The 26,822-nt window shown below is 50.8% G+C and overlaps 1 protein-coding gene across 28 annotated transcripts in view; it reads left to right on the forward strand.

Annotated features, from left to right (window-relative positions):
• Window positions 1–26,822, forward strand: part of LOC144121173 (uncharacterized) — a 229,387-nt gene that overhangs the window by 60,347 nt on the left and 142,218 nt on the right. For all 28 annotated transcript variants that reach the window (XM_077654218.1, XM_077654215.1, XM_077654227.1 and 25 more), the window contains exon 2: window positions 20,984–21,050. The gene's annotated coding sequence lies outside the window, so the exon portion shown is untranslated. The remainder of the gene's footprint in view (window positions 1–20,983; window positions 21,051–26,822) is intronic.

The following is a 26,822-nucleotide window of genomic DNA, read 5'->3' on the forward strand; positions in this document are numbered from 1 at the left end:
TGACTTTCGCGAGTTTCCTTGTATATATATCTTTCACGGTGATATATAGTTGGGTGTTGGAAAAAACTTTTCTTCTATTTGAAGTGCATGTCTGTGTGGTAGTAAGTCGTATAAGGGAAGGCTTTAGCGTTTGTTGTGAACTGACTAATTGATAGACATTGGACGCACACGTAGACATACGCAAATACTATATTTACGAAGAAAACTAACTAAATGTAACCACTCACGAGGCCGTGCACGTCTCGCTCAACAACGCTCGCACATTCGCATGCATGTGCGCACACTGTTCACGCTCGCCGAATAAAGCTGTTTTTCCTCTTCCTCTCTCGCTCGCCGCAGTCTCTTTTTAGCACCGATGGTTTCCTGTAATCGGATACAACTCAAGAACGAAGCGGCTTTTCCCCATCAAAGCGCCCCTTCCAGCCAATGGCGTTGGCTGATTCTCACGACACCGCTAGCGTTGAAATGCAGGGAGTGGCAGAGGAAAGAGGATTGTCCCTCTCTCCATGGTCGGCGACAGTTTCCTTCCTGCATTGTCACGCAGCAGGGTCGTGAGAATCGGCCGACGCCATTGGCTGGAAGGGGTGCTTTTGGCGGGGAATAGCCGCTTCGTTCTTGAGTTGTACCGCGACTATACCTTTCCTCAACGCTGTTGACAGTAGCGCACTTTAAGCATAGAAACGCACGTAAGAATCAAAACACCCGCACGTACGCAGGCTTGCTTTCTGGGAATAGTCGGGATGGAGCGGTCCCGTGCCCAGTCGAAAACAAATAGCCCTCGCGAAAACAAATATATACGCTAACTCAAATGAAAATGGCGCTCGCTAACTCGTTCACCGGCTAACTACTGATAATATTATTCTGCAAGTGGACGGACACACGTCGAAGTGGTGACATTGGGCGCGTTCTCTTGAGCCGGAAAACGGTAGACTCCGCCGCAGTCTCCTATCACGTCCAAGTGGTGACATTGGGCGCGTTCTCTTGAGCCGGAAAACGGTAAACTCCGCCGCAGTCTCCTATCACGTTTCAGTGTATGCGTAGAAGCAGGCAACGGCAACGGATTTCAGTCGCACCCGTTTGCTTTCTGATTTTTAAGCGTTTTAGTACAGATCTCTAACCTTATAATTTAAACGCATGCTTGACAATAATTCTGGATGCAGTGGCAAGTGCAAGTTTAAGCCTAGATGACGTAACAGGAAGGACGGGGGGTCAGCTGCCGCCGCGCAGCCGCCCAGCCAATCGGTGCTGACGTATACTGTCCGACATGTCCACATGCGTAGGATAACATGGATTAGCTTGAAAGCTAGCTTATTCAAAAGTGTTTTGTTGGGAGGCTTTGGGTTTGTAATTGTTTGGCCGAACGGCGGGGCATTTTTTTCACCTCTGTCGGGGAGCGTCGTCGCATGCACTCTAAACACTAATACGCCTATATGGGTGTAAAAAGAGAGTATGTGCTCCAGCACACTCCCTTTTATAAAAGAGAGTAGTGCGCTAGAGGAGAGCTTACACCCTTTTTACTCCTTTCTGTTTAGAGTGTGCAGCCGCTGTGGGAACAGTTTGAGCAGTGTTTCTGCGCACTAGCACGTACGTGGCTACGTAACCTAACCCAACCTACTGTATATTCGATTATCAGCCACTTATATCCTAAATATCGAATGAAAGACAACACACATACCGATATACAGTGAAATATTCTCTTTAATACGCCAGGATGCCCGGTTTTAGGGCTGGGAGGTTGTAAAGAAAGCGCACGCGCTGCTCGCAGCTATTGCACTCGGGAACGACTGTCGGGACGCTGCGCTCGGCCAACACGGCCTGTAGTCTAGGTGGTGATGGCCCGGCTCGCTCCCACGAAGCCCTCCTTGACAGGACACGTGGGAGCCTGAGGTGGACAGCGTCCAGAGGCATCGGTGTGCAACATACGAGCGTCAGCTAAGCGTCCATGTCGTAAGGCAACGACGACAGGAGACTTCGTGCGCGCATACAGATGGTGCCGGGTGCGTGGCAAAACGCTGGGCGAGTCCACCGTCCTAAACTCTGTTGCTTTGCGCAGTCGTCGCCCTGGCTATGATCGCGTTGTCCCAACTGGAATGGGAGGGCGGGTCGTACATTGGTTTTTATTTCGCTATAAGATTTAGTATCGAATTCAAGTTTACTTATTTTTCAGGCGAGATAGACAAAGAAGGCGGGCAGGCAACACGCACGCACGCACGCACACACGCACGCACACACACACACACACACACACACACACACACACACACACACACACACACACACACACACACACACACACGCACGCACGCACGCACACGCACACACACACACACACACACACACACACACACACACACACACACACACACACACACACACACACACGCACGCACGCACGCACGCACGCGCTTTTATTGTGTGCGGGGTGAAACTGTTTCAAAAGGGAACTGACGGCGCCCTTGTGCCCTGCTTAGCATCTCTCTCCACCCGCATGCTTTGCCCGGAAAAGCATTTTTGTAGTGAGAAGCCATTCGCGGTAGGAAAAGCGACAACGAGCGGAGGGCGCGCGGCGTCTCTGCACCATGGAATAGGGCGTCCCTCGTCGCTGTCGCAAATGCTTCTTTGGAACGGATTTGAAAGGATACGCATTCCCTCGGTCGTGTCCCCGAATGCGGGTCACGTCGCCTGTCCCCTTCTCCTCTAAATACGTGCACGTGCGGGCTCATAGGCTGAGAAGACCTTCCCGCTGTCTGGCGTAGAACCAGGCTATGCGTATGTGGCTCTGGCGCTCGCCGTCAGTGCTAACCTTAGAGCAGGGCGGAGAGAAGGCGATGTGTGTGTGTGAGGGGTCGCACACGTAAACGGGGGTGCTGGAAGGGGTGACGCCGCTAACTCGATTTTTACGATGGCAAGCACGGCACCGGCGGCGGAGTCCGTGCCGGGCTTGCCTACGCTCGGCTCCAAGGGTGAGGAGCACGCCGCCGGCGCAGCCTTCGTCGGGCGTGTGTATAGTCGCTCGGTGGACATGCAAATGAAGCGGGCCAACGCCGGAGGAGAAGCGCTGCAGGGTCCCGCTGCTTCAGAGGAGGGGCGCCGGGCCCGACGGGCCGACCGAGCGGCGGCGCTAACGATCGTCGCGGCGGACGTCGTTAGCAGAAGCGCGCCGCCGTCGCCGCCCGTTCATACTGTGCGGACGGGGGGAAGATGGTGGTAGCTGCAGTGCTCCCTGCTGCTGCTGAGGAGCGAGTATTTCCATTATATCGAGACGTGCCTTCGCCAGGCGACGAGGGGCTCTGTGCTGGTCAGCTTTGTTGGCGGAAAGGGCTCCTTCCTGCACGACCGCATGCACAGCTTTCTCTTTACCTCTTTCCTTCTCTTGTTCTTTGAGAGAGAGAGAGAGAGAGAGAGTGTGTGTGTGTGTGTGTGTGTGTGTGTGTGTGTGTGTGTGTGTGTGTGTGTGTGTGTGTGTGTGTGTGTGTGTGTGTGTGTGTGTGTGTGTGTGTGTGTGTGTGTGTAATGATGAAACAGATTCTATCGCTTTCACCGCATGTGCAGATCGACATGAGCAGCGACTTGACCGCGGCGGGTCGTTATGTAGCCCCCTTTCGTTGGCCTTCGCCATGAGTCCTCCACGAATAAGATGAAGAGATGTAAGTGTAGCCCGCGTCGCTGCCGCATACTCTGATTGCAGCCAGGTATAGTACGTTTTGGTGCTGCAGGATCGATCCATCGGGGATGCGCCGACGATAAAAGTGTACGCTCGCAGATGAACGAGATCGCGGGTCGACGTCAAACACATGTAGTTTGTTTTCGTAGTCGGTATGCGGATATGACTGAATTGTCACGAGCTTTTTCACGTGTTGCCTCTTGTTGCGGCGGCAGTCCATCGGTTGGTGCCCGCAAGCGCCTTAACGTCTGATGTCGTCGTGTTTGTTTTTCGGCTGTTTATTAAAACTCGCAGTGTCTACCCATATCGCAATCTGATACGAGAAGGGAGGATGCATATACCGAACACCATACGTTTGCCGTTGGAAGCTGCAGCCGTGTTGTGGCTTGTACGACGTCGAAATAATCCGTCGGCGAAGGGTCGACGTACAATGCGGGGCAATGCGGGACGACGCACTGACAACGGCTGCATGCACCGGCGCCTGAGGGGGGGGGGGGGGGGGGGGAGTGAAATGACACGAAAAGAAGAAAGAGACCCGAGCTGAGGAGGAAGGCATGCACAAGGACGGTGGGGCAGATTAGCGAGAGACACAGCTATGGAGGAGGCCGACCCAGCCTCACCTACCGTGAGACGACTGTCCACTGAGCGGAGATCGGTCGCGAATCCTGCAGCCCGTCACCGTACGCAGCTCGCCGTGAGTCGACCGTCATCATCTGCGTTGCCGCAGGTATGTGGCTAACTCCAAACAGCAGATCACCGCTGTGCACTCGTATCATTATTACGCCTATACGCGAGTAAAAACGGACTGAGCAGTCCTCTATTGCACTCCTTTTTACGAAAGGGAGTGTGCGTTGCATTGCATGCACACTGTGTGTGTGTATTGCACTTCCTTTTACAATAGGGAGTACAAAAGGGAGTGTGCGGCCAACCCCAAGCACCGGATCACCGCAGTAACGTCCAGACGCCGCCCCAGCACCGCCGGGTGAGCAGGGCTATCCAGTTCCTGATTAAACTTGTTTGGCCTTGTCCTGAGTGTGGTTCCTACTCTCCACCCCGAAAAGTACCTTATAGCGGAGGCGTCACAGCAGCTTGAAGCGAGCGTCTAACTGCCCAAGTACGCACACAGCAGCAGTGCGTTCACGTGATTCACACGGAACATGCCACAAGTCCAATGGCCAGGTGCGGAGAGCCATATAGTTACGCTGCACGCTTGTGGGCAAGCAGGTAAAGGCTTCGTTGCGTTCGTAATTGTACGCAGGTGCTCTATCCTGTCTCACGTCCGCTTAGTTACACACGTACACTGTCCTACTTGTTCGCTCGGCGTCGTGAACTCAGTTTTCTTGTTCTTTTCCTTGGAATCTTGTCTCATTTGTTCGTGCGTGCACAGAATAGCATGCTCTCAATATCGAAGGCAGCCTTCGTGCGGAGATAATGCACGCGCTCTTACACAAATTTCATGCACCAGAAAAGCTGCACCGTCCTGCCTTTTTCTCTTGCTGTCGGCCGAATGAGTGAGGCCCGAAAAAAAGGCGCTGAAATGAACCGATCAAATAAATCAAGAAGTACGACTTTCGCTTAGTGTACTGTCAGCGTCAGGTGAAACGTAAAAGTAATTACTGTAACGCGAACACGAGAACATAAAAATAAACACTGCTGGAGAAGAAATGCAAGAAGCGTCTATTAACTCCGCTACGCAGAGGTCTGTGCGCCATCGAAGTGAAAATCAAGTGCACCGCTACTCACCTTTCCCCAAATTAGAATCTTGTCGTTTTTCTGTTCCCGTTCCAATTGCCTTGTTCGCGTTTCAGTTGACGCTGGCCGTACATGTATATGTATACGTCAGCCTAGTACACTGCGCGTGTAATGCTCGTTTCGTTTTCACATTCGCTCACTGCATGCACCTTGTGGTCTTAATGCTTTTATGCTTGGCACGCGTCCCCCGTGTTTTAACCCAAAGCATGAGCCCTTCAACGCTTTTTTAAGAAGCGTTGAAGTATACTCTGCTTATAGCATGTGTGTACTACGCCCATTTGTTTGTATACACAGAAGTGCTTATGCCCAACCGTGCTCAACCGTCTGCCTCCTCTGCTTTATGATGCAATGTCGGTCTCCTCCTCGCTACCGCATGCCTCGGAGCTGGAGACCTGGATGACGCGCACGCGAGTTGACATTTGTTTCCGAAATATCCCGTATGAAGAGAGGCAACGACAAAGCTGCCACTGTATAAACAAGGAGACAGGCAAAGAAACACTGATGACGCGTAGTATGACGGGTAGTCCTCGTCGTCGTTTGTTCTGGTCGCGCTTGCATCGTAGACATGAACCACGCCCCCTCCCCCCATCCTCTCTTAACTCCCCGTGTATTTCAAACCAGTGGCTGTGCCCCCTTATTTTCCCTCTTTCATCCTCCCCCCACCCCTACACGAACATACGTCATTCCCGTCTACACCCGTCCGCTTCGCTCGCGGTGGCAGACCTACCCGTAGCGCTGCTTTCTTGTTTTTTTTCTCCTCTCTTTATTTTTAGGGTTCCCTCAGTGCTCTCGCGTAATGCGAAATCCATATCCGGCGGATATGCGCTTGCATGTCGCGTGTGCGTCTCGTGCGGTCCTCCCTCTCTCACTCCCCTCTGCAGCCTTTTCTTCGCCTCTCGCTTGCGCAACTCGCAGTCTCGCGTAGTTCGTCTCCCCGGGCTCCGAATGGCCGTGTTTACTGTTGTGTGGGGCACGCTATATGCTCTTCCTTTAAGAGAGACCCGCATGCGGACTGCGGTGCGCATTGTTCAAACCCCGGAGCACGTGGGCGCGGCTGTCGCGTATGCCCGCACGTATAGAGTACGCATCTATCAGTTCCCCATGCGCTGCTGCCTTCAGAGGCGTCGTTTGGCGGCGCTCCTGTGTTGAGACCCGAGTGCGTTCGATCTTCCTTTCGTGCCACTTCGTGTGGCCTTTCACGGTGCGTCGAATAGTAGTACTGCGTCTTTTTGTCGGCAAAAAGCCCTCGTTTTTTTTTTCTGCTATTATTTCTTTATTTGCAGCTCTTATCTGTCAGGAACGTAATCATGGTGCCGATTTTTCATGTCCTCATGGTTTGTTATCACGTATATATATATATATATATATATATATATATATATATATATATATATATATATATATATATATATATATATATATATATATATATATATATATATATATATATAATGCAGTCCTGGGGTGGTCGTTCATGTGCACCGCAGCTGACGCTATAATCTCGACGTTGTGAGTGCCGACCTGGGAGCCGTCGCATACGTCAGGGCCTTGGAAAACACAATATGTGTTGAGATGTAAGAAATTTGTACTCTATGTCGTCGCTGGAAATATGGCTGACAGCTGTGAATACGAACACTTCCTCTTCGTGCATAGTGTGCTTGCGCATACTTCTTCGTGCGTGCTGAGCGAAATAAGACAGCTGGTATTTCAGTAGAACACTTTCTTGGGCAAGTTGGTTCATAGTTTGAGTATATGAAGTGCACAAAACAGAGCACACAGGAAAGGAAGAGACGAGACAGCGTCTGTCTCGTGTCTTTCTTTTCCTGTGTGCTGTGTTTTTGTGCGCTTCATCTACTCAAGACAGCTGGTAATGGCACCTCTGATACCGCGGTGGTAGAGGTTCAAAAAGCTCCCGAGGTTAGGTTTAGATAGCTGCTGAGCTTAGTTGATAACCTTCGCAGTATTGCCCCCATTCCGTCTGCTTTCCTTTCTTGATATTGCATGTGCTTACGCTGCACTTACGTAATACAACTCCACTCTCGGTGTCTCAGATTTGCCACTTGTGCGGCAATGCAGTGCTAACGCGTAACAGCGGATTGCACGAAGTCATGGCGGACTGACGAAGAATATGGTAAATGGGCGTTGCACAGTGCACTCTAAACAGGAGGGATTAAAAAGGGAGTAGGCTGTGCTCTAACGCACTCCCTTTTATAAAATGAAAGCTCTAGAGGACTGCTTACTCTCTTTTTACTCCCGTATAGGCCGTGTTCAGAGTGTGGGAAACGTGTTTGTATGTTGTGAAGTATAGAGTAGTACTGGGAAGCCAACATATTGGAGCGCTCGCTCTTTCCACGAATGGCTACAAGTAAAAGCTTTAAAGAGGGCTGGGTAACCTCAGTAGCTTTCCTTGGCTACGCAAGGATATCGAGGCTCCCAACCAATGAAAATAAAAGCCTCAGCCTTCTTCTCAGGCATGAGAAAGTGGCTGAGGTGTACTAAAATTCAAACAAACCAAGGGGTAAAATGTTTAGTCTCTTGTGAAAGCCCGTTTCGTTAAGAAAGCTAAAAACACATGATATATCAACTATTGCATCATCTCCTAAAACCAGTGCGGGATGAAAAGGAATGTTTTCGTTATAAAACTGAGTAAAGTACTTTTTGCTTAGTTTTTCCAGTTTCGCACAAGAAATTAAAATGCGGTTAATCGTAACTTCATGTCCGCATTTTTCACAAACAGGTTGATCTTGTATTGTTAGCAGGAAATTGTCAGCAGGAAATTTCTAAAATTTGTGTATGTGTTCACTGGGTAGTGTTAAGGTTTGAGGGCCTCTACACTAGGGACGATTCTTTCATTTCTATAACATTCAACAAAAGACTTTTCCTATACCCTGTTCTTGGCGCATGATGGCCTCAGTTGCCCATGTGCCATAAAACCCAACACAACACGACTCTTTCCGCGAATTCATATTTCTCCGCTCTCGAAAACGGTAGCAAAACTGTGCCTACTTTCGAATGACGGCGTACTTTTGCGAACACCGAAACTGCTGCGCGTGAATCATGTCAAACGACGTGCGTTTCAGACGCGCCAGTTGTGCATGATCTTAGCACCGTAGCGCTTTGGCTAGCGAGCGCAACTACTGCTTTTTTTTTTTTGCATCAGCCGTGATCCAGATGCTGATGCTGAGCAAAAAGAAAGGCTGGACCTGTGGCGAGAACGGACAGAAATGGGAGGCGCTTCTGAATGGCAGCCCGAGTGAATCGAACAGGTGGAGCCACGCACAGAAAGCCTTCGTGCTCGCCTTCTTCCTCCTGTGTCGGGATACGTTCGGGTGCCTTTCTTCGATGCATGCACTTTCTTCCACCCCACACCCAACCCTGGGCAGAGTCGGTAACTTGTTACTTCGACCGCAACAGGCCTGCCCATGCCCGCGCGCTACCTGTCCGAACGGTGGAAGGGGGGGGGGGGGGGTGCAGAAATGCGTTTGGAGTCCGCGCATGCATGCAAGCAAGCCGCGCGAGACCATTAGCAGGACACGCGACCACGCACGTTTACCTTCCCTCCTCCCCCTCCCTCTGAGGCCTGGGACAAGGGGGGGAAGGGGAGGCCGGACTCCCGACTCTGTAGCCCCTCCGTGGCTTACTTACGTGCAGTGCTGGTCGATTCGCACAGCTGGCGGTGTCACCGGCGTTGATGGTGCACGGGCGATCCTGTCAGCCCCATTTCTGTGGCCCCACGTGATTAGAATGGGATGGAAAGGAATTGGAGAAGAAACCTCTGCGCCGGCCCAGGCAGGGTGACGCGTCTCCACGTCCGTGTGTACGTTACGTCGCCTTCCGAGACGTCGTTATCCGATAACAGAGCTTCAGCGAACTATCTTACCGTAGCTTTGTACACCCGGCATCCGCAACATGCTCTGGATTCTTCATTAATTTGAACACGACTAATTCGAACTTTCGGTTTATTCGAACTAACACGTTGGGCCCGCCCACTAACGACGAGTGTTTTAATATCGGGCTTCGCCTCGGTTCGAACACATTTCCGGTCCCTTTCGAGGTCGAACTTCCGAGTTTCAACTGCAATTTGAAACGACACAAGCGCAAACCTGAAGCCCTCTTCGCCATGGTGGGGTAATGCCGTCGACTCGCGGGCGCACAGTCGGCGCTCAGCCCGCTGCAGCGAACTGAATGCAGCGGGGGACGCGGTAGTGCATCTCTGCCTGATCGGCGCTGCTCCCTCGCTCGCTCTCCGGCTGTTCCCCTCCCGAGCCGCTCTCCTCGTCGTCGTCGCTGCTGTCTGGAGCGGGCAGACAGCGCGCCAGTCAAGCCGGCCTGGCGGCTGCTGCCGAGCTCGGCAGACGCGGGCGCCGGGGATCGATAGGAGACGGGATCGCTCGGCTCAGCTCCGTCCTTCGATGTGGGAACCGCGAACACCCGCTGCCGACGTTGTTCTACGCCGAGCCTTGCCTGCTTGTCGTCGACTGCGTGCTGCCGTTGACGTGAGCGCGCGTTCGCGTGCTGCACGTGCCGCGGACGTGCGTGCCCGCGCGAGCGCCGTTCCGCCCCAGCCTCCGAGCACGGCTTGCGGCGTCTCTCTCGACCGTTGAAAGCTGCGCACGCGGCAGTCGAAGCGGAGCACGAACGAGAGCTGTGTGACGGGGCGACGAATGGCGGCGCACGGCAGTGACGCGTGGGCTGCGACTTTCGGCTCTCCTACTTTTTTTTTTTTTTTGCCGCCTCGTTGACCTGTCGTCGGACGTACCGCACGCTTTGTCGTTTCGTCCCCCCCCCCCCCCCCCCCCCCCGCGCCACGCGAACACGCTTGCACTACGAGCAAGCAGCCGTCTTATTTTTGCAACGAGAGGAAGAGGAATAATAATTCGTGCCACAGGCTTGAACGCAGAAAGAAAGTTTGTTTGCACTGCTGTTTGTTTTCTTTTTTTTATTTCCCTCCTGGTCGCGTACGCCTCGTGACAAATTACAGCGCTGATTAATTGCACGCGCCTGGTCACACCCTGATTAATGCGGGCGATGGCCGCCCCGGCTCCTGATATCCGAAGTTCTTTGAGAGATAATTAACGTGTCGCGGCTCCGAAACGTCGAAGCTCCTTTCGAGTGCATTGTTTGCTTCATTTTCGCTTCTTCGCCCGTTGAAAGAAGAGCCTAGACTGTTGCCCTCGTTCGTTCATTGGTCTTTCTTCAGACGCCTTTGGGGTTTGTTACTTAATATTGACGCCGTGTCGAGTTCCTGCAAAGCGTTGTTCCCCAGAGCGGAGGCGGACTACTGCGTTGTCGTGCAGGGTAGCCGCTGATAACGATCGCGGCTTTTTTGTTTGGCGTGTGTGTGTGTTTTTGTGCTGAACGATAGTACTCGGGAGTAATTACTCATTGACATCCACTCAAGTGCGGCCGTACGGCTACAAAGGAAAGCTATACAGCCTTCTCAGAAACTTCGCAGTAAAAGAAAAATTCGTCCTGGTCCGGGATTCGAGCCCGGGACCACCGCTTCACCGGAGCAGTCGCTCTACCAGCTGAGCTAACCGGGGTGAGAGGGAATTGATCAATAACTCGAAGTGGGAACAGTGTTGGTCAAAACGCGTTGGTCTAACATTTGACCATGACTGAAGTTTGATTGCGTCTTTGGCCGCTGGACACCTCTGGTCGAGAACGTAGCTGCGGCTAAGCGTGACCACGGTTCTCCGTATTTATCTGTGACTGAGGTTGCCCATGTAAAAAAAAGTTTTAACCGAGGTCGCACAGGTTACGGTAGCCACGGTTTACAGTTAACCACAGTTAGCTTTCCATGCGGCGCCACACTGCCAAAATTAGTGATAGCTGCGGTTGAATTGGGTGTAGTTGAGGTTTCCTGTCTAGCAGCGCTCTAAGAGTCCGCATACAGCGGAGACCACGTGCACCATTGGGTACACCTTCTTTGTTGCCCTCACTCGCACGCTTATACGTTGCAACGTCTTCGAACACTTATTTGCGTGCGCGCCTCTTGGAAGCCCTCGTTGCACGCAACTCTGCCCACGTTTGTTCCACAGACGCAACGTCTTCTCTCTCGGGCGTCTCCGGCGTAGCGTGACGTCTTTTGCAGGTCGCCCACAAAGCACGTGCTCGTTGCCCGCCGAATGGAGAAGCGAGCGAGTGCAACCTCTATACCGGGATGAACGAGAGGAGATAAGAAAGGCAGGACTCGGCGAGACAGGCTTCTCCTTTCTACCAGGATCAGCGTTGGGGGATACACCCCCCCCCCCCCCCCCCTCCCCGCACTGTAACTCGATGACACGGAAAGTCTCTCGACGAGATTCATCCGTCAGTCGAGCGTGCATTCTTACGCCGAGATCGAGAGAGAGAGAAAGAGCTCGGGCGCACGCAAAACGAGCTATAGTGCGAATGCATAGACAACAGAGTAGCATATAGCGAGTACATGCATGCCTGCATGCATGCAGGACTCGCGGCGACTGTTGCCCATAAGCCCGCTGAAAGGTTTTCCCGTGCTGCCTCGGGCATTGTCGGCGGGGGTATATAAGAAGCGTGCACGCGCTCGAGATCCGCGCATCCGCATAAAATGCGCGCTCGGGCCTTTTTATGTGTCTAGCACGTCGCGTAACCTGCCGGTCAATATTTCGCACGCCCCGCTCCTTTTCACACTGTCAGTTGAATAGCGCTGTACAAGCTGTGCGCTTATAAACCTGGCCGCCCGCACAACAATATGAAAATGGGCACGCGCCTGTGCTCGCCACCGGAGGCTGGCTTTCCCCGGAGGCGTATATTGGAAGCGGCCGTCGTCGTCTAGTCCACCCCTGTCCCCCCGTGGGGAGCAGCCGGGCGCTCCTGTTCGCGCTGAGTGCTGCTGCTGCTGCCGGTGTGCTAAGAAGGACAGGGAGGGAGGGCGAGAACCCGTGTATCGATTGCTATTGGATTCCCATCGGACCCCTCAGCCTCTGTCCCCGCTGCCGATGCTATGCAGTTGTGCTGCGCTCGGAGTGGAGGAGGAGGAGGAGGAGGAGGGCAGGTGTCCGTCCTGCTGGCGTTGTTGCGGAGATGACTGGAGCCGTGCCGCTGATGATGGCAGGGCGGTTTGACTGCGCCCCCCAGGGGGAGGCTTGCAGTCAGTCGCCCGATTGGATGGAGAAAATGGAAAAGCGGGATGATAGTCGGGGGGGGGTGGAAGGGACGTGGCTTCTCTAGGCCCGTCTTTGCGCTGTCCGTTCATAAGAGGGGTGTTGAGTGAAATCTCCCTCGCTGACAATAAATTTATTTCGTAAATTGATGGAATTGAAACGTGTTGCACGTTCAAATGAAAAGGTTGACAACGACCTCTATCTCCGGAACAGGAGCACGTCACTGTTCGATGTAGTGCGTGGTCCCCACCAGAACCGATGCATTTCCGGGAACGGCGCAGTAGTCTTTTCTTGCAGTCGCAGAAGCGAGAGGGCGGCTGTTGACACCAGCGCTGCATTGGTGATCGCTTCGCTGGACGCTAAGCGCGTACCTTTCACATGCTTCTTCATTTTGTGAAACAGTCCGCAGTCTAATAGTGCAAGGTGCTGGCTGTGGACGATGCTCTGGACGATGGGAGGTATAACGGTACTGAAGTTCCGGAGCCCATCGCTGTGTCTTTTGGGCCGTTGGTTCAAATTTAGGAACTTTTTTTGCCCGCAGGATCCGACTTCAGTGTTTCTCGCGACGGCAGTAGAGAGATGTCGCGGTGGAAAACGTAGGTGGCGCCAGCTGACACAGAACCGGGTTAACTGGAGAGATGTAGGAGAGGTCCATGTCTATAAGGTTGATGATGATGATTACGAACGGATAGTATGAAAGGGTGTACATCGTTTCAACGGGTCTTCCTGGTAGCGTTGTTGCATTTGCTTCCTGTGGGAGACAAAAAGTTATATGTAAAAGAGAACTGTAAATTTGATACAGTGCTTGCAACATTGCTTTCCCGCACGGGTGATGCTTTTGAGAACATGCCCTGGGTCGGCGAAACGCAGCGCACTTCGTTTCCTGCATGTGTGATTCAACACAGCACTCGCTTTGATGCGTCTTTCTGCTACAACAAGCAGCATGGGTTTGTACATGTAAAAAAAAAAAACATAACATTAAGTGATAACTATCCACCGCAGGTCATCGAACAGAGCCTGCCTTCCACGTGATGAAGGGCTTCGTCTTTTCTCCTCGCTATTTAATACGAGCTGATTTCTTTCTAGTTTGCTGATTTCTTCCTATTATGGAGCTTCCTCTTTATTTTTGTTTGATTCACGCTTGCTCCTTGTGACTCTCCGGTCCCTTTGGGAGATCGTTTAAAACGTCGCCGCCACTTGCCAGTGCAATACGTCATATCGGCCGTCGCGGAGCGCGGGAAGAAAAAAAATATCTATTAAACAATGGTAGTACGAAGAAAACCAAAGAAGAAAAAAAAAACAGACAAAGATAGCTCATAGAAAGGGGGGAGAAATTGTATGCTTGAAGCGGCGCTGCTGCAACGGCTGCGACTTCGCCGCGAAAGATGAAGCGAAAATGAACAAGGAGCGGTCGTCGTAATAGCCGCTCCTCTTCCTCCTTTTTCTCCTCATCTTTCTATTATCGTTCGAGAGAAGCATGGAAAAGGAACGAGCGAAGGAAGAGAAAAGAAAGGAGAAAAGCGGAACGAGACAGAGTGAAGGGTTGACGGAACGGCGAAGAAGCAGAGGCCTAAATTAGAATAAAAAAAAGGGAATAAAAAAATGCGAGGCATAAAGGGATGCCCGAAGTGGCGCCCGTTCGGTCGCTTCTTTTTCATTGGCACGGGATTGAAGCAAAAAAAAAAAAAAATCTCGCCTCCCGTTCTCTCTTCGAAGCGGGGGCTAAAAACAAAAGAAAAAAAGAAACATGAATGGAGGGAATCATCACTCTGAACAACAGAGCGTGTGGGGACTTTACGGCCGCGCGGGAAGTTAAAAAAAAAAGAATTCAAAGGTATAAGCAGATGCGAAGGAAGCTAGCGTAAGGATGGGAAGGGAACTAAGAGGCGAAAATAATGTGTACGCTTGGCGACGGCCGGGGTACGTGGTTTATTTCGTCGGAGTCTCGCTTTTGTTTTATTCTCTCTTTTTCTTTTTGTTTGCTTTCGATGGTATTCCTTTTACCCCAGATATGAAATTGGAAGGAGCAGCGGAGGGACGCGGCAGGCTAGAGAGCATTAACATGGGCCCTGGAGGTCGGCTGCCTTCGCGAAGAGAGGCGAAAGACCTGGCGAATGAAAAACGAAGAGTGCGAAAAGAGAGGGAAATTAAAGGAAGGAAGGATTGGGGCGGCGTTGGCTTTCGTGGTGGGAGAGAGTGAGAATTTATGAGGGGGAGGGCGGGTGCGGAGGAGAGAGAGAGAGCCCAGCTTGACTACGAAAAGAGAACGCTCGCTCCCCCCCCCCCCCCGCCCGCCCGCTGTTATGAAAACACAGGCGGGAGTGGGGACGGACTAACGAAGAGGCCAGCGTGCGGGGCCGCTTTCTCATCTCCCCTTGTTTCGTCGTGTATATATATGTACACTATGCATATGTATGCATGGTGTTGGTTCGCGCATCGCATACGCATACAGATGCGTTCTTTTTCCTCGACTGTTTTGAATATGCATTTCGCAATTTTTGGTATAGTTCATTCTCTGCGTGAATGCTGTTCTCGTTTCTCTAACCACCTCCGCACCCTCGGCAACTGACGATCGGACAGGATCGTTACATGTCCTCCACCTCGTGTTGCTTGTCGTCAAATGCGGCATGTTGTTCGCTTCGGGCTTTTCGGCGCCAAATAGACACTGAGTGTAGTATACTGTGCGTTCGCGGCGCGCTCAGTCTGTGTGGGTATTCTCGCTGATCCACCGTAGCTTGATGCGAGTAACTATGAGGCGCCGGTTCTGCCCTTGGCTGGGAAATGCCTCGTGACACTGTGTGCACTGCAATGCTCGATACGTTGTGTTTACCAACAGCTACGACAGTTGTGTTGCCGGAATCATTGCAAAAACAACTTGGCTGCCGTCGCGCTGCGGCATGCATTTTGCTAATGTCTAAGGGCTTGCACATACCGGATATTGCCGGTCTACGCGCTGTGAATCCGCGGAGGAGGTCTCCAATATCAGCTCACACTGTGAACATAAAAAGAAAAATGGTAAGAAGACGGGGTTAAAGAAGCCGTAGAAGCCACTGCAGGGGTAGCGCTTTTCATTCCGTCAACTCATAACGCGCCGACACTGATGATGTATCGCCTACCCCATCTCTCTTTTCATGAAAGAATAGGCGGAGGAGAGGAAGCCGTGCTTTTTCTGGGGCACAAAGGCTCTCGTGCAACAAAAGAAGCTCCTCCTCTGCGCAAGAATGCCGCCCATTTTTCCTTACGGGAAACTTTTTTTTTCCCCTGCATTCGCCTTCTCGCATTTTTTTTTTCCTAATCGTTTCATGCGCGTCAGTTTTGTAGTTCTGATCGGTGTGCTTTCTGAGTTTGACGGCGCGTTTCGTTCCTATCCTCCTTTGGGTCAACCCTTGAAGTCTGTTCTCTCTCTTTACTCATTCACAGGCTGAACTCACTCCACTCACTCACTCACTCACTCACTCACTCACTCACTCACTCACTCACTCACTCACTCACTCACTCACTCACTCACTCACTCACTCACTCACTCACTCACTCACTCACAATAATAAATGAATAAATAAATAAAATTGGAGGGGGCCACTTAAGCTCCGCCTTAAGAGTATGACGCGATAGTGTATTGGTTTAATTCACATATGTGCAGAAGGTCATTCTCTACATTCATGGACCCCTGGGAGTCTTCGTATCCCACCTGGCGCAGTGGTACAGCAGTTAAGCGACGCGCCGCTGCCCTGCAATGGCAGGTGCTCCCTGCGGTGGGCCTTGTGCGGCCCGGGTTGCTATTCCCGAGCGACCAATCATTAATTTAACTGCCACCTGCCACGGTGGACAGTGTTCTCACTATCCAGTGGACAGTTTGTGATAACGCCGAAAGGTCACGTGACCTGGGTTGCCCGCCTTCCTCCTAGGTTGCCCTCTGGAGGCCACCTATAGCAGAGCCTCGTGACTTTTTGCTCACAACTCCGACGCCGGATTTTCTGGACAACGGGGCCTTTAACGCTGTCGCGTTAAAACACGCTTTCTCCTTATAACTCATGCGCAATGAATAGAACACGCTCGCTAACTCGTTTATGCTCGATAAATGAAGCTCACACTCACTGACGCTATATACGGCCTCGTGCATTCACCACGAGGCCTCGTCGGCAACGATGCAAGACGCACCAATCCCTTCTTCGTGCAGCGTGCACACTGCGCGCGTTGTACCTGGACCTTCGGTCCTCGCGCTACACACGGAATCGGTTGGCGAAGAAGGCTAAGTGCATCGGAGCAGCGTAACGTGGCCTTATTCTTTCGCTGTTTTCTCTCTGCTCGTCGCCGGTATATAGAAGCTCTCCCGATCCACTGCTTGGCATCCGTAAAAGCGCGATCGATGGTGTGCGGCAGTTCCTGGCATCGTCACAAAGAGGGCGCTTCCACTCTTCTTTATATACGTAGCTCCGCATCCTCGGTGAGCGCGGAAGCTCGGCCTTCCTGCCGATCGGCAGAGGTTGTGTGTATATATATATATATATATATATGGTTGTTCATTTCTCTTTTTTTATTATTTTCCTAGGTTTTTTTCCCCATAATCTTCCCCAAGAATGTAGTGTACAGCCGCCAACCGTGGTTTCCTCGCATCTGTACCCTCAGACACTATAGCCGCGGATACAACTCAAGAACGAAGCAGCTGTCCCCGTCAAAGGACTTCGTTCCAGCCAATAATAATAACAATAATTGGTTTTGGGGGAAAGGAAATGGCGCAGTAACTGTGTCTCATATATCGTTGGACACCTGAACCTCGCCGTAAGGGAAGGGATAAAGGAGGGAGTGAAAGAAGAAAGGAAGAAGGGGTGCCGTAGCGGAGGGCTCCGGAATAATTTCGACCACCTGGGGATCTTTAACGTGCAATGACATCGCACAGCACACGGGCGCCTTAGCGTTTTTCCTCCATAAAAACGCAGCCGCCGCGGTCGGGTTCGAACCCGGGAACTCCGGATCAGTAGTCGGGCGCCCTAACCACTGAGCCACCGCGGCGGGAGCCAGCCAATGGCGTCGGCCGATTCTCATGGCCCTGCTAGGGTGACAATGCAGGGAGTGGCAGATGAAAGGGGATAGTCGCCTCCCTCTATGGTTGGGAATAGTCTCCTCCCTCCATTGTCACACTGCTCTCTGCATTGTCGCACTGCTCCCTGCATTGTCGGGCCGCTCCCTGCATTGTCACGCTAGCAGGGTCATGAGAATCGGCCGACGCCATTGGCTGGAACGAAGTCCTTTGAACGGGGACAGCTGCTTCGTTCTTGAGTTGTATCCAAATATAGGAATGCGTGAGTTTGGGTGACGTGATTTCCGGGCAGCGCTAAGGGGACAGGCGACAGCAGGCGGAAAGGAAACACAGGCACTGTTTTGAAAATGACCGCTCGCCAACAAGCTCCAAGAAAAGGAGTCGGGGCAGGGCACACTTGGCAGCACGCGTTTCTGCCTCTCGGGTGTTCGAGAGCGCTCTTATCTTTGAGAGCTTCGGCCTTCTTTCCACTCCCCCCCCCCCCCCTCTTTTATTATCAGTCTTGCATTGTGTGCTGTTACCAGGTGCGCGCTCTACTGCAAGAGGTCTTGAGCACTCCAGTATGTAGCTGAACATGTAACGCACCTCGGGTATTATTATTATTATTATTATTATTATTATTATTATTATTATTATTATTATTATTATTATTATTATTATTATTATTGCAAGACTCGATTTTTGATTCCTCCTCGTATGTTCGACTCCGGAAGACCGTGGAACTTCACCTACACGCCTGCATATGAATGAATAAGTGATATGCGGGAATGCACAGGAAACAAATTTTTCCTGTGCATTCCCGCATATCACTTATGCCGTGGAACTTCACCTACACGCCTGCATATGAATGAATAAGTGATATGCGGGAATACACAGGAAAAATTTGTTTCCTGTGCATTCCCGCATATCACTTATTCATTCATATGCAGGCGTGTTGGTGAAGTTCCACGGTCTTCCGGAGTCGAACATACGAGGAGGAATCAAAAATCGAGACTTGCAATAATAATAATAATAATAATAATAATAATAATAATAATAATAATAATAATATATTCAAATGGTTGCACTTGGGCAATATTTTTTCTGCTGTCCTCTCCTGTATTTATTGATAAATGCAAACTAAACATTTTATTAGATTAGATTTTAGATTTGAACAATAACCGAGGGCTTCTTGGCACTTTTTTTTTCTCGTCTTTGCTATGCCTGTAGAAGGAACGTGAATACTTTTCGAGCCCGCTCGAAACCGTCTTCGTCGCATCGAATTGTTTTGCATGCAGCGACATAGGCGGCAGCTATCGGTGCGAAAGAATACTGAGCCTTGTAAAGGTTTTACGCGTGCACGAACTCTGAAGTAGGATACAGCTTAAAAGAAAAAAAAACAGTTGGTAACAATGTGCCATTGTGCGCAGCGTCCTGTACTACCCCGTTGGCCATGCAATCGCCTGTTTGATGTTCGAGCTATGTCAAACAAACAGGAGGCATCAAAATTCTTTAGCTTATACAAGTTGTACCAAAGCTGTACCCAAATTTTGTCTAGCCTCATTCTAAAAATTCTAAAAACTGATATGGCCATAACTAACGATCGGCGACAAATCCCTAATTGCAACCAAGTGACTATCGGTAATAGTTCAATAGTTCAAACTATTAAACTTTAGTTAATCACTCTACTAGGTAACATGACTCGCCTTTTTCTTGACGTCCGCCAACACTGCTATTAATATGCCGCAAAAAGCTTCTCTTTATCTCGAAAAGGCTGTTGTAAAAATATTTGTATTTTCTAAACAAACAAAGCCCCGTCGCGGTGGCTCAGTGGTTAGGGCGCTCGACTACTGATCCGGATTTCCCGGGTTCGAACCCGACCGCGGCGGCTGCGTTTTTATGGAGGAAAAACGCTAAGGCTCCCGTGTGCTGTGCGATGTCAGCGCACGTTGAAGATCCCCAGGTGGTCGAAATTATCCCGGAGCCCTCCACTACGGCACCCAATTCTTCCTTTCTTCTTTCACTCCCTCTCTTATCCCTCCCATTACGGCGCGGTTCAGGTGTCCAACGATATATGAGACAGATACTGCGCCATTTACTTTCCCCCCAAAACCAATTATTATTATTATTAATAGGAATTGAATCGCCGCACTGTTTCGACACTGGTATATTTGTATTTTGTAAACAAACAAGCAAAAACACCAGGTGTATATGCCTCACACACCTGCGCACCATTTTGAGCGCCACGACCCATATCAGGAAATTCAAAAACACGTGAAATTCAAAAAAACGTGAAATTCAAAAGCAACCGCTCCTTCACATCTTTAAAAGACAAAATAGCCGGAGGCGAAGGAACTGCGAAAGCAAGGAGGGCCCGGTGCGTGCCCTTTGATGGAACCGCGGCGTATAATACTTGCCTAAGAGACGTGATGCCTGAATGGACGCGGGGCACTCCCGTCTAATACACCGCGCCGGGGCGCGTATAGTCTACGGAGGCTCCAGTGTGTGTATATGAGGGGCCGCAGTGTGCAGCAGCAGCCTCCGTAATCGCACGCCGTAGACGTATACCATATCGGCAGGTGTACCCGAGGGAAAGATAAATATGGGCGCCGGCGGGGTCGTTGGTGTGTGCCCCAGCAGTGTCTTTGACCCCCGCCCCCTTCCTTTTTTGGTACGAAAAAGGAAGGAGCCTTTTCCCCCGCGACTATTGGAGTTCTTCTCGGGATCGTAGCGGCACTCTTGCGTCTGCCGCCGCGAGGTTAATTTGCATGTCTTTTTGTTTGATCTTCTTCCCCTGCATGCCTGGCAAAGAGGACGGGTGGGACGCACTCGGCCCCGCGCTTTTAAGTTCCGCCGGTATTCTTTCCTTTGCATTTGAGCGTTTGCCTCGGTAGCCTCGTGTAGGATACACTGGGTGCACCGGCGCGGCGTTTTTCTTCTTCAAGGCTGCTTTTGCGTTCCTTTGTGTTTTTCCTCTGTGAAATTTATAGTGAGAGTTGTTTGCCTTCGTTTAGAGAACGCGATCCGGGAGCTGGGCTCCTTCTTTTTGTCTTTGCGCTGCGGTCGTTTAGCACTTTTTTTTCTCCACTTGAGTTTCTTTCTTCACTTCTGTTTTAAGGCATCCGTGTGCGGCAATGGCTCGGGTTTGCCCCTCCTGCCTTTCCTTGTCCCTCCACCAACCAACCCCGGCGGTTAGCCTAATTGTTTTAATTGCCACCTCTTCTGTATGCGAGCTGTGTGTTTTTTTTTTTTTTGCGTTTCTACTGTGCCACGCGCGCATGCGCGCGCCAGGCCTCGTATAGCGGCCGCACCTCCTGCTTTTTCAGGGCATTACCTGTTTACGTTTGCATGGCTTGGAAGTTGCTGGTTCTGAGAAAATTTAAAAGGAGGCGGCGTTTTGTAATGTGAATCTTTTCTTTTTCGCAGGATACTTGAAGAACGCAACGAGGGTGGGATAACTTAGGCCAGCGTCCACTGCTTCCCAGCGAATAAGGTGAGTAGCCGTCGTTTCAAGGTTTCAGCGTTGGCCCAGCAGGCCGACCATCGAGCTTGGCGAGTTACCGTATTCTGCGAGCTCAGCTTTCTTACGGGCTCTTTAGCCATCGTGACGTAACGCGGTAGCTGACATTCAAGCGGAATGGAGGAGTTAGCGTTAAACCACGCCGCCTCCGCCGCTAAAGGCAGAGTTGGACGGCCGGTTTCCATGGCAACGGCGTCGGTCACGGCCTGTGTGGGTGGAGCGACATGCTTCATGAGGCTCAAGTCGGGGAGGGGAGAATTCGAGGGTCGCGTATTTGGAGAACACATGGGAGACTTCTAGCTTAGCGGGGACGGGCTATCATATACGTCTGCCGCATTACCGAACGCCTCCTGCGCAGTAGCAGGGGCGGGGCCAATTTCGACCACCGCGCATGCGCAGCAGGCATCCGGTATACGTCTGCATGTGTACGCCCACGTTTTACTAAAGCTCTCCAATGGCAACAGGCGTCCGGTAATTCGGCATACGTCTGCGTTGACACGCTCGCGCTTCGCGAAAACATTATTGTGCAATTGTCAGGAAAAGTTTACAGTATGCGCGTGCCCAAGAAGAAATTTTGCTGCTGCGCTGCCTCAGCATGCACGTGGCCTCATATAGACGCAGGAAGTTGACACGATCGATTTTCCTGACTGTACCAAGTTTTTTTTTTTTTCGCGCGCCCGCATCCCGTAATCTTTTGCTGCCGACTGTGCATTGAATTTCTCCCCTCCTCTTTTTCATTTGGGGAGAAAAAATCTTCAGGAATGACGTCATTCGTGTGGCACTCTACACTCTTTCCAAGTTGCTGATCTGAGATTCTGTTTCGGGATTTAACGGGTGCGCGGAAATGCATGCTGCGTTTCTCGGTAGCTAGTAAATTATTCCTCGTCTGGTAGTTTGGCGCGAACTTTCAGACATCCCTGTGCAGACAAGAAGCGCTTGAAATATGTTGGCGTGTGCAAACCCTGAAGTGGTCGAGCACACGGAGTCGGAACCGGTTTGCGATCTAGTATCGCTTTAGATTTTGACAGTCGCCTACTAGTGAATGCTTAAGTAGTCAACAACGACTGTGCTGCATGTACGGATACTGACGCCGAAACAAGCACGTATACTGCAGCGAGGCATTCTCAGGGAGTTCTGGCTGTTTTTTTCTTTCTTTCTTTAACCCTTACGCCATGATCATGATGGTTGCTGAGGAAATGTTTTTTTTTTTCGTACTTCTTATAACTTGTTTGTTCTCTTGGAAAATATGGTGGTTAATGTCTCCGAACGGGACTACTGTGACTGTCGTTTAGTAACCCAGCTCGCCAGTGACCAAGCGACAGCGCTCCTAAGCACAGGCGGGCTCTTTTGTACGGAAACAAAGAACACTGGTGTTAACCGCGAAGCATCCCGTGTTACAGTTCTGTCGTGTTCGCTTTCTCCTTTTTTTTTTCATTTTGCCCCCTTTTCTTCCCTTTTTTTTTTACTGCGTCACTTGGGCATTACTTGGGGTTTTGTTTTTCGTTCTGTTTGCTTCTGGTACTAGTGTTCGAGTCTGCGCGGTGTCAAGCCGCAGTTGAAGAGCGTCGACGCAAAATTGTCACTGTTCTTGCTGCGACATTTCAACTCCGAGGAGTAAAAAAAAAGCGGTAAGAATAGACGTTGGAGGATATTGTTGGGAGTAAAAATAGATGCAAAGCAGGGGGTGCTTTCATGGCCTTTTTGCTGCCACATGTAGAGGAAAAAACTTGAAGCGGATGAGGGAGAGGGGCTAGGTGAAGGGAAGCTCGGGGAGAGCACGACGCCAAACAAATGGAACAGGGAAAAAAAAAAGTCTTGAAAGGCAGATCGATTGGCGGACAGGGTTGCGTTCGCCGCTCCAGCAGAGCAGGGAGCTCCCGAGCAAGCACCAGGGTCCCGCCGTACTCTGGTCTGGCTGCATTTGATTCTGTTCAGAGGCTCCCCCGGAAACGGTTCGACCCGCACGTAGGGTTCAAGTCGGTTGGTCTCGGTCGGTCGGTCGCCCGTAGCAAGTAAGTATAGGAGCAAGTAGGAAGCCTCGGGTGTGAATGTTATATTGCCGATGTCCCGTGCTGGGTCCTCTGTTTTAGCCGGAGAAGCCCCCCTCATTCGAATGGACGCGATCGCACCAGTTACGAGGACTTCGGATGCGACCGAACACACACACACAGCACGCGCGCGCACACACAGACACACACACTCTGACTCACTCACACACGCACGCACACAGGACACACACACACACAGCACACACACGCACCACACATGCACTTTCTCTCTCTCTCTCTCTCTCTCTCTCACACACACACACACACACACACACACACACACACACACACACACACACACACACACACACGCACGCACGCACGCACGCACGCACGCACACACACACACACACACACACACACACACACACACACACACACACACACACACTCTCTCTCTCTCTCACGCACACACACGCGCGCGCTCGCACACGCACACACACGCACGCACCACACATGCACTCTCTCTCTCTCACTCACACACCACACACACACAGTCTCACTCACACACGCACACACTCTGACTCACTGAATCACACACACACACACACACACACACACACACACACACACACACACACACACACACACACACACACACACACACACACACACACACACACACACACACACACACACACACACACACACACACACACACACACACACACACTCACACGCACGCACGCACGCACACACACACACACACACACACACACACACACACACACACACACACACACACACACACACACACACACACACACACACACACACATCATGCTTTTTCTTTGTGCATTTGCAATATGTGAATAGGCCTATTGGTCAATGTTTGAGGAGGAAGGCCTCTTGAAATGCTGGACGGAGTTTAGTATGCCCACGAAGGCAGCTTTAGCCTGAGGGATGCGCAGGAAAGGACACTGATGAGCGACCCCGCACTATCGGCAGCATTACTAAGGAAGCGTCAAGCTTGTAGCTTTGCTTGAAATGCGTTCGATCCCGGAAGTTGCGCTTGAACGAGTTAGGACATGTGCGGTGCAGATCTGTTTCTACCATTTGCGTCGACGTGTCTGACAACGTGCTGGTGACGGCAGTAGCATGCTTTTCAAGTTTCCGTGTTTGAGTAGCTTTCATTTCGTCGCTCCAAATCAATGCGCTATTGCTGTCACGCTCCTGGAATCTTTCTTTGTCTGCTATAAATCGTTCACTTGCTGCGTATGGCGCTTGCCAGCTACTCAGCCGTCGTATCAAACACGCGAGGACAGAATTAATACTCCTGTCACGCGGAGTATTAGACAGCGTATGGCACCAAACCTAAGATTACGTGACAGTCCCGTTGTGCGATTTTTTGCCATCTTCGTTCTGCGTGCTTTCTACGCTGTCTGGAGCGACGCCACGGCTTCGGTGCCGCCTTCATTTTTTCATTACAGAGCGGAGGAAGCCAAAAAGATGGGACGGAAGCATGTCCAACTTTCTTTGTGTAACAAAAGTAAAACAGCGCAAATTTTTACACAAACCGCACAGAAAGACCAGAGAGGACGGGCGCTGTCCTGTCTGGTCTTTCTGTGCGGTTTGTGTAAAAATTTGCGCGGTTTACTTTTGTTACACCAACTAGCCCAGCAAGAGGTACTGTTATCCAACTTTCTTGGACAAAAATTTTCATTATTGGAAAACTGTAAGGTAATGGTATATTAATGTTGAATGTAATGGTCCATTCATCCGATATGCAGCAAAAATCTTCCTTCTATAGTGTTTCCATCAATTGTATGGAGCAGTCAAGACTGCCGTAAACTCCAATGTGGAACGCTTTTGACCACAGCAAAAACGTTAACAGAATAAAAAAATGCAAGACTGCCATCGGGTTATCTGCGGATATATTGATCGTTATAGTGAAATCTTCCACTCTATCAAAAAATTGCGCTCATAAACTCTTTTCCATTCAAAAATCCTTTTGTCCAGAATTGTTGGGTATGTCTAAGAAGAAAGTGTAGTTGTACTGTTTTGGGGTGATGTATATTGCAAAGATTTTAAACCGTTACATTGGTGCTAGCTCCACTGTCACGACTACACCCTTTTAAAAATAGACTATAGACGTTCTGTAGATTTTTAAAAAGTCTATTGCCTTCCTATAGACATTCCCTTTTGGCTATTCCTGTAATCTAAGGTAAAAGTCTACCAAAACTGTATGGCCATAAATCTATAGATTGTCTATGAAATGTCTGCAGATTAGTCCACAGAAACTCTAGAAACTTTATAGACAAGAGTCTGTGGACAAAAATTTTTGCGGGACGATAAAAACTACGAAAAATAAAGTGTCCCTGCCCGTGTCACTAAGTATAACGAGCTATAGAGTCTATGGACAAAAAGTATGATGGGGCAGCCTTAAAAGAATGCAAACAATTAAGCCCCTGCCTGTGCCACTAGCTTCTATGGACAGTCTATAGACTCTCTAAATAAAGATTTGTAAGGGCATGCCCCTGTTACGCCATAGGCGGCAGCTATTGGAAGCGACATCATTCGCCGACTCCGACGTCGGAGGCAGGGCTTGCCAGCGGCGCAGAGGCAGAATTATGAATCTGGAGAAGACCTGTTATATAAAGCAGGGGCCCAGATCTCCGTCCCCGTGTATAATATGAAAGTACCACATCGATCGATCGGGCACACCAGCGCGCTGACTGCACTGTTTTTCTTGCCATGACATCTCTGCATATACGCGTTCTCCCTCCGACAAGTCTGCAGACCAGTCGCGACGCAGCGACGCTGGTTTGGGCTCTGCCGCCGCCGCCTTCTCGGCCGGAGCCCTTGATTAAGGGCGTTAATCTTGCACGAGGAAGGGAGATCGCGTTACCGGAAGCCGCGCGCACGGCGCGGGAGTTATGCGCCGCCCTGGCACGGCTGGCGGGAACGGTGCTCCGTTCCTGGCATTTCTTTAATTTGCATGCGCTTACCACCGTCCTCATCCTTGTATATCCGCCAGCTTAGAGGCTGAAGAGGAGTTTGGCGAAGAATTTGATTTATGTCTGGAACGTGACGCGCGGAAATGATTAAAGGTTTACAACGAAGAGAGATATAGCGCCAGAAAGAAATTACTGAAGAGAAAGTGAAGCGTGGTCCGGGCGAGCTTGCTCTTTCACTTCGCGGCGTGTCTTCGAAGAGCGTCGCGGGAGGGCGCTACGTTCCTCGTGGTACTTTAACCGGAGCCTCCATCCTTTGATGTTCAGCCCATTATGTACTGAGGACAATGTCGTAATGGAGCTGTATCGCAACGCGTTACACGCAGCTTCATTGTGACGACAAGCCTGTGTACATAGTGAAGCCGAATGTGTACGTGATTAGACGCAAACAGAACAGGAGCAAAGTCAACGAGCAGTGGGGAGCAGAGCAATATAGCGCAGCCGATATAAGTGCGAAGGCGAAGGTGTATCACGTGACGTGCCTTCCCAGCATCCCTTCCGCAGCCGGCCGAAACCGCGCAAGTTTGTGCAGAATTAAGCTTAAGCGATGTGTGAGATGCGTCGTCGAACCGCCAGCCATGAAACCGCTAGTAATAAGAGGCTTATAAAGCTGTTTGTATTAGCAAATCGTTTATGATACCTCCGTCTTCGAATATGAACTACCCACCTCTTCATACGAGTGGGCAGACAACGTTTTCTTGACGTATGCCTCGACTTTGGGTCTTTTCTGCGGCGGTTAGACC

This window comes from Amblyomma americanum, chromosome 2, assembly GCF_052857255.1.
Source record: "Amblyomma americanum isolate KBUSLIRL-KWMA chromosome 2, ASM5285725v1, whole genome shotgun sequence".
NCBI lineage: Eukaryota > Metazoa > Arthropoda > Arachnida > Ixodida > Ixodidae > Amblyomma > Amblyomma americanum.